Raw genomic sequence first — 10,766 nt, 5'->3', positions numbered from 1 at the left:
ACATGCACGGTTATTGCTAGGTAACGGGTGTCGTCTGCTGCTCTAAGCACGCGTACACATTTACGTACTAGTTGGGTGAAATCATCATGCGTAATGGGGAGAGTAATATATTAGTACCACCCTGGAACACATCACATGACCCTCCATGCATGGTACGCGCGTACGCGCGTATTTACTGTGCGATAGTTTCTCAAGATTCATTTACCTCGATGATGGTCACTATGAAGTAGTCTGCACAGCTTGACACTGTGAGGTTCTTCGTGTAAACACTGTGTGGTAATATATCGTTATATGTCGACAGTGTAGTTTACAAGACAGTGTCTATACACAAAGATTCTGATACAAGGAAAGATATGTGCCAGGCAGTGCAGGCTAACTGTTAAAATGAGGTCATTTAACGACCATGGCAGGTGGATTACATAATTGTAGGAAACTTTTTTTTGCGGTAGCATGCTATATTTGGCAGTATGACCTATAAGATTATATTTTCAACAGTTGTTCTGTTCTAGTCATATACCTCACTTTTGTATATGTGGTTTATTGTACAGTAACATTAAGATGACATAAAAGCAAGCAGAGTGCAGTTAGCTGGAAATTTACAAGGTACTACATTTAGTTAGCCGGCTAAGGACAATCCTGTGGAGAAACAGTCAAACTCACCATCCTCATCTGATTCAGAGACTGAATATTTTCCATCTGTCTTGTTGTTGCAGTCAGTTTGTGTGTGTTTCTGCAAAACAAATATCCAACACATCATAATTTTGGAAGATCAGGAAGATTGAACATAACTAGCTGAATGAGATGAAATCATGTACAATTAAAATAGTATATGATGTCAAAAGTCCTATATACAAAATTTTAAACTCAAATGGTAGATTATTCAAAAACTATTTTACACCATATATGATTAGCTGTTATCAGCATGCTTCTATTCAATTGTGTGACATGTCAGGGTAATTGCTTACTCTACAGAGAGTCATTGCATTTTTTTGGGTACAGGAGAGCCAAATTCTTATAGCAAGAGAAAATAGGTGTGACATATACTGTGTGGTATGTACATCCCTTCAGCTGAAGTGGAAGCCAAGAGATACAAATTTACAGCATATTTGCCATCACCATTCCCCCTACCCTTCAATGGGGTGTATACTAAACCTATACAGGTTATAGCAAAAGTTTCAAGGTATACAATATTTTGTGTGAAAGTAACAAAATTACAAAATCAATAAGAGAGTTATCTCTCAATGTGATTTGGCATTGGTTCAATACATACCAGGAGTAGATGATGGTAAATGTAGGAATTGAACAGAAAGTGGGAGGGTTCTTTAACGTGGGTTAAAATAGTACATAAATGAAATACTACTATTGCTACCTTTAACCTCAAAGTACAGGATAGCCAAAGCAATGGAGGTCGAGGCAACTCCAACAACCCCCCCCCCCCCAACATCCTTAGCTTCAAGACAGAACGGAAATGTTTTACAGCCCGGCCCCTGAATGATTCTCCCATTGCAAACAGGGTAAAAAGGGTCTATGTTAAAGGTATGCTGTATTGACCCCAAATATGCAAAATTTTTAAATATGGTCCATTGCATATGGTCATAATTTTTATACTCTTCATATTACCACCCTGAAGGTAATTTACCTCACTGGGACATCCAGCCATCTTCTTTGCTTATTTAGCATTATGGGAAAAGTTTAGAGGGTAATGCCTCCAGGAAAAGTGCAGTTTGGAATCATATAGCAAGTATAGCATTTAGTTAGGGGCCTATACATCTTTAACCTCTATACATTCAGAGTGATCAAGAGAAATATATTGGGTTGGGATAACGTAAGTACATATAGGCAAAGGTATTAGTAAGTATATAGGAATACCACCTTTGAAATTAATTTATTAGCCAGGCAACAAAAAAGGAGGGCAGAGGATATACCCAGTAGCTTATCAAAAGGAAGGGGATCAAACGGGGATCAGGACCGCCAAGAAGTCATCCCTTAGCTTCCAGATGGAAGGTATAACAGAAGTTTTTTAAACAATACCGCTGACATTTGTTCATCCCTTAGGTAGAAAAGAACAGGGCAGGAATACGCCCAGTAGACTGGACAAACAAGGGGGGGGGGGAGGCAGAGCATCCACAGGGAAGACTTAAAAACATAATCAGGACCACCAAGAAGTCTACCCTCAGCTTCCAGATGGAAGCCAGCTGGGGGTACACTTCAGAGCCCCAATGATCACCCCCCCCCCCTCGGATCCTTCCGTTGGAAACAGTTTAAAATAGGGTCTATGTTAACCTATACACATTGAGTATTGCAGTTATCAAAATTAGACAATCAATAAAGGAAGCACCTCTCAATTTGATTTTACATCGTTTCATGCATACGAGGGCATCGAGAATGGGTGAGGGTAGAGATTAAAGGAAAAATGTGACAAAGATATTTGGGAGTAGGTGAACATTATTACATATAGACAAAGGTATATTGGGAAGTATATCTAAGAATACTACCGTGAAATTAAATCGGTTAGATAATAAAAAGAAGAAAAGTAGGGTAGGGATATATCCTGTAGTTTAGCCAAACAAGGAGGGGAGGATAAGGGGGGGGGGGATAAATCAGGACAACCAAGAAATCTACCCTTAGCTTCCAGATGGTAGCCAGCTGGGGGAATATTTGATATCCCATCAAATAGAAAATTTGATAGCCAGGCGGAGTGTATAGCCTAGTGGTTAACGCCGGCGTCTCCCCGTCATGAGATCCCCGGTTCGATTCCCCGCCGACAGCAATGTGTGTCGTCTGGCAAGGGTGTTGTTCAATAACAACTTCCCGACATGGACGTTAAATGGATGTGTGCCGAGAGATTGGCTACGGTCAGCTTGCGAGTCTATAAGCCTCCATGGCTTCTTTCGCAAGTTCCTGCTTGCGGGAAGATCACTACACATACATACATACACGCATACATACATACATACATACATACATACATACATACATACATACATACATACATACATACATACATACATACATACATACATACATACATACATACATACACACACACACACATATACACACACATACATACATACATACATACATACATACATACATACATACATACATACATACATACATACATACATACATACATACATACATACATACATACATACATACATACATACATACATACATACATACATGCATGCATGCATGCATGCATGCATGCATGCATGCATGCATACATACATACATACATACATACATACATACATACATACATACATACATACATACATACATACATACATACATACATACATACATACATACATACATACATACATACATACATACATACATACATACATACATACATACATACATACATACATACATACAGACCGACACCTCAGTGTTGGGACACCACTCTTGGTACATATTTAACCCATAGTTGGGGTACAGATTTGTATCTTTGGACCAATTTGCAGACATGGGAAGAAACACATTGTAATACGTTTCCACACATCATAGTAAGGTCCCAGGGTGCAGATTTCTCTTACAAATCCTATTGTGTTTTGCCTAATTTAGAACAACAAATTTCTTTCAATTTATTTCTTATTGTAATGTTGTAAATGAGAAATGTAATAACAAAATTAAAATATTACTTAATACTGAAATTTGCAGGCAATTCTATACATCACTTTCATAGTTAAAAGCTATAGTTCTGGACCATGTAGTGTTCCTTATACATAGAACAATGGTGAGAAAATATCAGACTTTTATTTCTTTTATTGATGTAATTGGATTTTAAGTATCAGGAACTTCTGAAGGGTTAACACCCCAATTCCCCAGGTGTGGGACAGCGCTACTGGATCCTTTGAAGCCACTTTACTGGGTAACATTTTGTAACTTTTGGAAAGATGACCGACTTCAGGCGCGTAGCTGGGGGGGGGGGGCCGAAAGGGGCAGCCGCCCCCCCCCCCCCCTCCTTGAGCATATTTAAAAAAAAAAATAAATATTTTTATGATATCGCTAGTATTTTTAAAAGAGAAAATGCTAAGATGCAACTTACAAGGCCTGGGAAGTGCCATTTCCAGCGATCTGGAAGGCATTTTCAGCCAAAATTTTCTTGTACGCTTCGCGCCAAAATGATGGCGCTACGCTTAGATAGTTTGCAATGCCGAATCTACAGTTTCGCCCCTCCCTTGGCAAATTCCTGGCTACGCGCCTGACTGACTTAGAAGGAAAAATAGTAAAATATGGTTTTGCACATGAACATGGAGGGAACAGGCTGTATAATTACTCACATGTTGGCCAGTTTCTGTTTCCGATATGCAGCTATATGCTGTATGAAGTGTAAATCATGTTGTGCTATTTTTACTTTTATTTTATTGCGCATGATACATCGACAATATGACATTCTTCATTGACATTAAAAATATGAATTATTGTAAATAGGTTTTGAGAACTCTCAGCTATATTGATTGTTTGATGAGAGAGATCCTGTCCGTAATATTTCTTTCAAATGAGACATTGATATCGAAAAACTACTAGCAAAAAAAATTGGTGTGAACATCTCTGACATGAAGTTCAATTTTCTCCAGTAAAGTTTAGAAAGGCAGTCATGTGGCAGTGGCACCTGCTTATGATTCGTCGATTTGCTTAGAATGTATGGATTTTTCTCTTCTAATATCTAGTGCAAAACATAGCCTAATCAGATTGTTTTGGGTTATAAGCCACACTGTTTTTAACAGCATTCTCATTAATCTATATGGTGTAAAATCCTATTTAATCATACACTCTAAAAACGTCCTGGTGTAATAATCTTGGTTACCTCAAAGTGACACCATTGGGGTTCAAATATTAGCAGCCACCCTGTATTCTGGTTAGCCTGACGGGAATTTTATCACGCTCTAACTTTGAACTACTTTCCTGGTTGAATTCAGTGACGTAATTGACATGCTAACTTCACGGGCTTTTCACAACTAGCACAGTGTCGGTCGAAATATTTCACATCAGGCCAGAAACCATGGATGAGTTTGTCAAAGAAAAATTAGCAGAATGGAACCTATCATCACTGAATGACATATTTGAAGGTAAAGTTTGTTTTGATTATTGTGATGCAGAAAGGTTTAACCTATTTTCTTTGAAATACGTGCGATTGTCTTAACAGACGTTCGGTAGGCCAATGAAGTGGGCTAACACTAAGTTGACATAGTAAAAGGGCTATAGGCCCAACGTTAGGACAGGTCTAGCAATGGATAAGCCTATACATTGCTAGCTGTCGAACAGGAATGTGTTTTACTTTAGTACCTTAAATTTTGCACAGTCCTGTTCGAAGGCTAATATAATGCAGACAATGCCAAGGCTAGGCCTACATTAAACCAGTTGCCGTGACTTATGCCGCCCTGTAAATAAATGCCCTAAAAAGGAGCGAACGGTCACTAAAAATGGTTACTCTTGCGTGTTTTTGCTAAATTTTATGACAGAAATTTATCCTACTGTAGCAACTACAATATTACAATTGCAACTCTAATAGTTTGTGCATAGGCTACGCATAGCCTAACAGTATTAGGCTAGGCCTGCTGATACTAATGGCTAGGCATACTAATGTTAATTCCCACTGTTAATTGTTGCTTAGTTAGGCTAGGAATGTGTGTCAGGCCTATAAACGTGTTAAACTAGTCTATCAAGGGTAATGTTATTTTCCACACACGTTACTTTCAGCTGAAACAAAACAGTGTTTTCCGTACACAAATTTGACAGCAGAAAACAATGATTTTTTCAGCGGAAAGTACCGTTTTTTGGGGAGGAACAGAATGAAGTGCCTCCTGACACGGATGGACAAAAGCGATGCAGCTAAGACAAAAATCGCCTATGATTTTAGATGTAAATCTGGTGCAAAATGCGTGCTCAGGCCCTTACTTATACAGCCATTTCCAGCGAAAATCAAAAAGATACCGCCTTTTACAATATTTTTTTTTAAACCATCATAACGCAGACCGCATTTTTAATACTTTATTAGAAACTCAATCCTTCATAACGCGGGCATTCCTTTGCCCTTTTATCCGCTGACTGCCTCATACTCCTTTGATAATCCCTAATTACCAACACCCCAAGCCTCCTGTAAAATGTAAATTATAAGCTCAGCTTAACTTTTCTGACATGAACTCAGTCTAACCATCCTTTATCAACGTTCTTTGATACTTTCTCATGTTATTTTCATCATGCTGCCTGAAGTTGGTATCCTAAAATTGAGGAAAAATATAGTGTACAGATAGATGAAGAAAAAGTTGCTTTCCGCACAAGAATTTTTTCAGTGGAAAGTTATGTGCGTAAAGTAATGTGTGCGAAAAAAAACACTTACATATTACAATTACACTTCAGGGAATAATTTGTTCAGTATCCCATCTCATTTTGCTACACAATCTAGTCAAATTGTACACAAATGGAAAAAAGTGTAGTGCTCAGTTTTATGTATGAATGATTGCTTACAACCTTTTCCATGAACAGCATATTGAACTTTGGGAAAGCGCCCCCTTAAACCTTAAAAATGCCCTCATAAATACATTAAGGGGGGCTTTTTTAGCTTTTCATTTTCCAAAATTGCCCCCCAGAGCCAAATCTAAATTCCTACCCTGCATTGCAAGTGGTGCACTATATTTGAGCCAAATTTAGCTTTAGCTCATTTGTATCGCGTGCCGTTTTAATCAACACTCTACCTGCCGAAAAAGACTCGGATCCGATCTTGTCAGATTTTTAACATCTAGTTAAGAACTCGTTAATGCAGACATAATATTTCAGTTGAGAAGCATTCCACAGTCAAATAAGCCTATTGCTAATTAACAGACTTTATAGAGCTGCAGCACTTTGTTGCCTGTTGTTACTGGCTTACTCTGTACATGTACCTTGCTAATTTTAATTACATTATGTAATATTGAATTAAGTACTTTCATAATTCGTTTTTTTTTTCTTTTTTGGGGGGGAGGGGTTTAAAAGTGATGTTGAATGAGGTGGCTCAAGCTTCCAAGAGGCCAGGGAACCAAAATGAAAACTCGGGAAGGGGCGTTTCCGGCCATCTGGGGGGTTTGTGAAACCAAAATTTTCTTGTACGCTTCGCGCCAACCGATGGTGGCTCTCCACTCAGATAGTCATGCCTACAACTTTGAGAATCCTGGCTACGCCCCTGGTACTAATACTGTCTCTTAGATCTTAGAGGAAGCACTGGTAGTGATCTAATGAATGACAGTTTTTATTAAATTGACATGATTATAGAATACAAATTTTTTGTAGATGGAGCTTCAAATCAGAAATGGTTAAAAATGTTTCATATAATTTTTTGATGAAGGCTCTTGGTGGGGGAACTAACTTCAATCGTTCTGTACCAAAGGGATTACATTTGAACCATGTTTCACTATTTTTTCTTCAGAGAACATGATCGATGAGGAAGCTTTCTTGTTGCTAAACCAAGCAGCCTCAACAGAAATGGTGAAAGCTGTGGGACCATGAAAAAGTTCCTGAAAAAATTACAAGAAGAACAGGTACATACTATTTTGGACTGACACACAGTGAATAGTTAATTTTAGTAATCATGGGATAAATTGGAGTGACTATGCAGTATCTTCAACCAATTGGGTCTTTACAATCAGTCTTTTATAATGCTCTTTTATGCTGTAAAATGCTTTTTTTTTTTGTTCTTATAGTACTGGCAGTAGTGGGAAAAGTGGGGAGCTTCTTTTGTTTAAAGTTGTAAATGAACTCTCCTAATGGACTTATTTTCCAAGGTTTTGATTGTTTTAAAGAATTAAAAAGGAACTTCCAAACATAAGGCTACAACAGACAAGGTTGCAGTCTGTTTATAGACATGACTAGTTACTTAAAGATGACTGAATGTCTTGTGAGGTAAATTTCTTTCAGGTTGGTTAAAGACTTAACAATTTTGCCCGAAGGTGACCATATTTGAATATCTGGCATATTTGGGGCCAATGCAGCATACCTTCAAAGTGTTCTTTTCCAGCAAGTGTATATTTAATCTGCATTTTTCTGTTTTTGAAGGTTGGCACCAACATGCCCAAATACTTGGAGGAAGTTGACAACCGCCAGCCTTTTGTCTTAATAATGGGTGATAGGAATGCTGCCCATCAATATTTTGTTGTGGCGGATGGGCATGGATTAGAGCATCAGACCCTACTACAAGCTCTTGATGTTTGCTTCAAGTTGTTCTATGTATTAGACCTTCACTATCCGTGGCAATGTGCGGTCACATGGGAGTTTGCCCAGAAGGTTCTTTACGAACTGGACAGTAACGTCAAATCAAAAACATCAACTGCCCTGATTGCAATGAGGGCTGCATTGAAAGCAGGAATGGATGACTGATGCCAGGCGCTTGAAACAGCATCACTTATTTCCAACTATTGTTCATTCTCTTTTATTGTAATGGTTTGTAATGTGTCGAAACGTGACATCAATATCATTTGTTTGTTATAACTTTTCTTCCTATCTTCAGTACTAGAGTTGGCCTATCTTTGTCAACATTTGTAGCAATTCTTCCAACCAGTCTCCCAAGGGGAATCTACCCTCCTTCATACGGGTTATTAAGTTTTCAATACATCATAACTACAAATGAGCTTTCAATTTGTGTGTACTTATCTGTCAAAGACCAGAACGATGCATTCAGTTAGTATTAATAGTTCAACCTTAGGGAGAGGTGAGTCCATCAAGTTTCTCCTCTAGTACTCTATAACACTTTTTGTTTTAGATAGTCAAAGACTTTTCAGTTCGTGAACAATTTCTTAACACTTTTTTATTTTCACTCATAGCATGATAAATCAGAATCAGCTGTATATTTAAAACTTCATAGACATGGTATTGCTGTTCATGGAATCAAGGGTCATTTGACAAACTGAAATTGTGATGAAAATTTCAAACTATCATTAAATCTTACTGAAATCAAAACTTGTTTGAAGTACATAGTTTTCATGGTTCCATATCAAAAGGGAACATAGGTCAACATCTGACAACCTTGTAGCAAAAAATAACATGTGATGCGAAATTCATGTATGGTTCATCATGGTATACGAAACCCTCGTTGTATTTGATTGATTTCAATGGGTTTTGAATAATAATGACTAAACATTTTCAGCAGTTCAAAAGATTTCCCTATTCAACTCCTGCTGGAGTATTTTAAGAAAGATGACTAAAGGCAGTAGTACAACACTATTTTTCTTAAAAATTTTTTAAAGTAATTAATTACTTGTAGTTATATGCTTTCACCATGTGTGTTATCCATGTTTTTTGTACAATAGTAATTTTAGCTGTATTATTTTAGTAGTAATAGCTGTACTTTGTACGTGAAACCAAGGGCGGCGGAACCGGGGGGGGGGGGGGGCACAGGGGGCATGTGCCCCCTGTTCCCCCCTAAGGTTGAACTATTAATATCCATGTTGAACTATTAATAACTATTAATATCCATGTTTTTTGTACAATAGTAATTTTAGCTGTATTATTTTAGTAGTAATAGCTGTACTTTGTACTTTGTATGTGAAACCAAGGGCGGCGGAACCGGGGGGGGGGCACAGGGGGCATGTGCCCCCCCACTTTTCCTCAGGTTAAAAATGTGTCCTTTTTCTACATAAAAATTGAGGTGTCTCAATTAGCAAGAGAACCAGAATGAACACTCGGGAAGGGCCGTTTCCGGCCATCTGAGGGGTTTGTAAAACCAAAAATTTTCTTGTACGCTCTGCGCCAACCGATGGTGGCGCTCCGCTCAGGTAGTCGTGCATACAACTTTGCAAATCCTGGCACGACCCAGACTTTTAAAGAATCTCTGTGGGTCAAACTCAAAGCTATTTCCACTGCAGGAAAACTTTGTTAAGATACTAACAAGAAATAAACTCTAATTCGGAAGATTCCTACATTAGCAACTAGCATGATTTCACCTCATTTGGTCTCAAAAGAAAACTACTTCCTTGTTTCCCAATTTGCACATTGGATATTGCAGTGCTAGCATACAAATTTTGCTTGAGGAGGGGGGGGGGGGTTGATGGAGTGATGTGTATACGCAAATAAGATAGTACAATAAGAGTTATAAAGGGTGCTAAATATAAGGCTGCATCAGTCGAATCGGATTTCTGCAAAGTGCCCTTTGATGTCGTTGCCCCCCCAGATTAAAAGTGCTTCAGCCACCCTTGTGTAAAACACCCGCCATAATATTGTTTTAATGTTTACATGTTTACTTATTGATATGATACAAACACTAGTTAAAGTATTACCTTCTTAATATCTGTCCATTATGCCTCTCATTCTTCTAATGCATTTGCCTGATTATAAATCTATATATATATTTACACCACTTGCCATCAAACATTCTCTTACATTTACATTCATGTTTTACTATTTGTTGATTGAAGATTTACTAAAGATGTTTTATGAATAGATAGTTACACCCTCAAGTTTTTGTACTTGTTTATTTTTGTACACGTTTTTACTTGTTGGTGTTTCAGTTTGTTCAATACGTACCATGCCACGTTACAATGCTATTGTTATGCAATATCCAGGGAAATGACAGTTTTTAATGCCTGATGCATTCATAAGGAGGACATCTGAGACAGCTGAATAGGTTAAGGGTCTGTATCTAACAAGGATTCTTAGTACTTAATTTACCAAAATTGTGTTAAGTCTATAGGCTGTTTTTGTCCTGGGCCTAGGTTATTAAGGTTATTTGACAAAGAGGTGGGTTTACAATCTGACAATGATGTCTCATTAAATAATGAATA

The 10,766-nt window shown here is 37.9% G+C and overlaps 1 long non-coding RNA gene across 2 annotated transcripts; it reads left to right on the top strand.

The window, feature by feature from the left end:
* Positions 1 to 3,871: 3,871 nt before the first annotated feature.
* Positions 3,872 to 10,442, top strand: LOC139965846 (uncharacterized). 2 transcript variants are annotated; one of them, XR_011792396.1, is made up of 4 exons: positions 3,872 to 3,886; positions 4,938 to 5,087; positions 7,421 to 7,532; positions 8,047 to 10,442. It is a non-coding gene; the product is annotated as an uncharacterized lncRNA (long non-coding RNA). The 2 variants fall into 2 exon arrangements; XR_011792395.1 differs by lacking the exon at positions 3,872 to 3,886 and having other exon boundaries at positions 4,928 to 5,087.
* The last annotated feature ends 324 nt before the right edge of the window (positions 10,443 to 10,766 follow it).

This window comes from Apostichopus japonicus, chromosome 3 (genome assembly GCF_037975245.1).
Source record: "Apostichopus japonicus isolate 1M-3 chromosome 3, ASM3797524v1, whole genome shotgun sequence".
NCBI classification, from domain to species: domain Eukaryota; kingdom Metazoa; phylum Echinodermata; class Holothuroidea; order Aspidochirotida; family Stichopodidae; genus Apostichopus; species Apostichopus japonicus.
The sequence above is the reverse complement of the archived record's forward strand: the minus strand, read 5'-3'. Positions and strand labels throughout refer to the sequence as shown.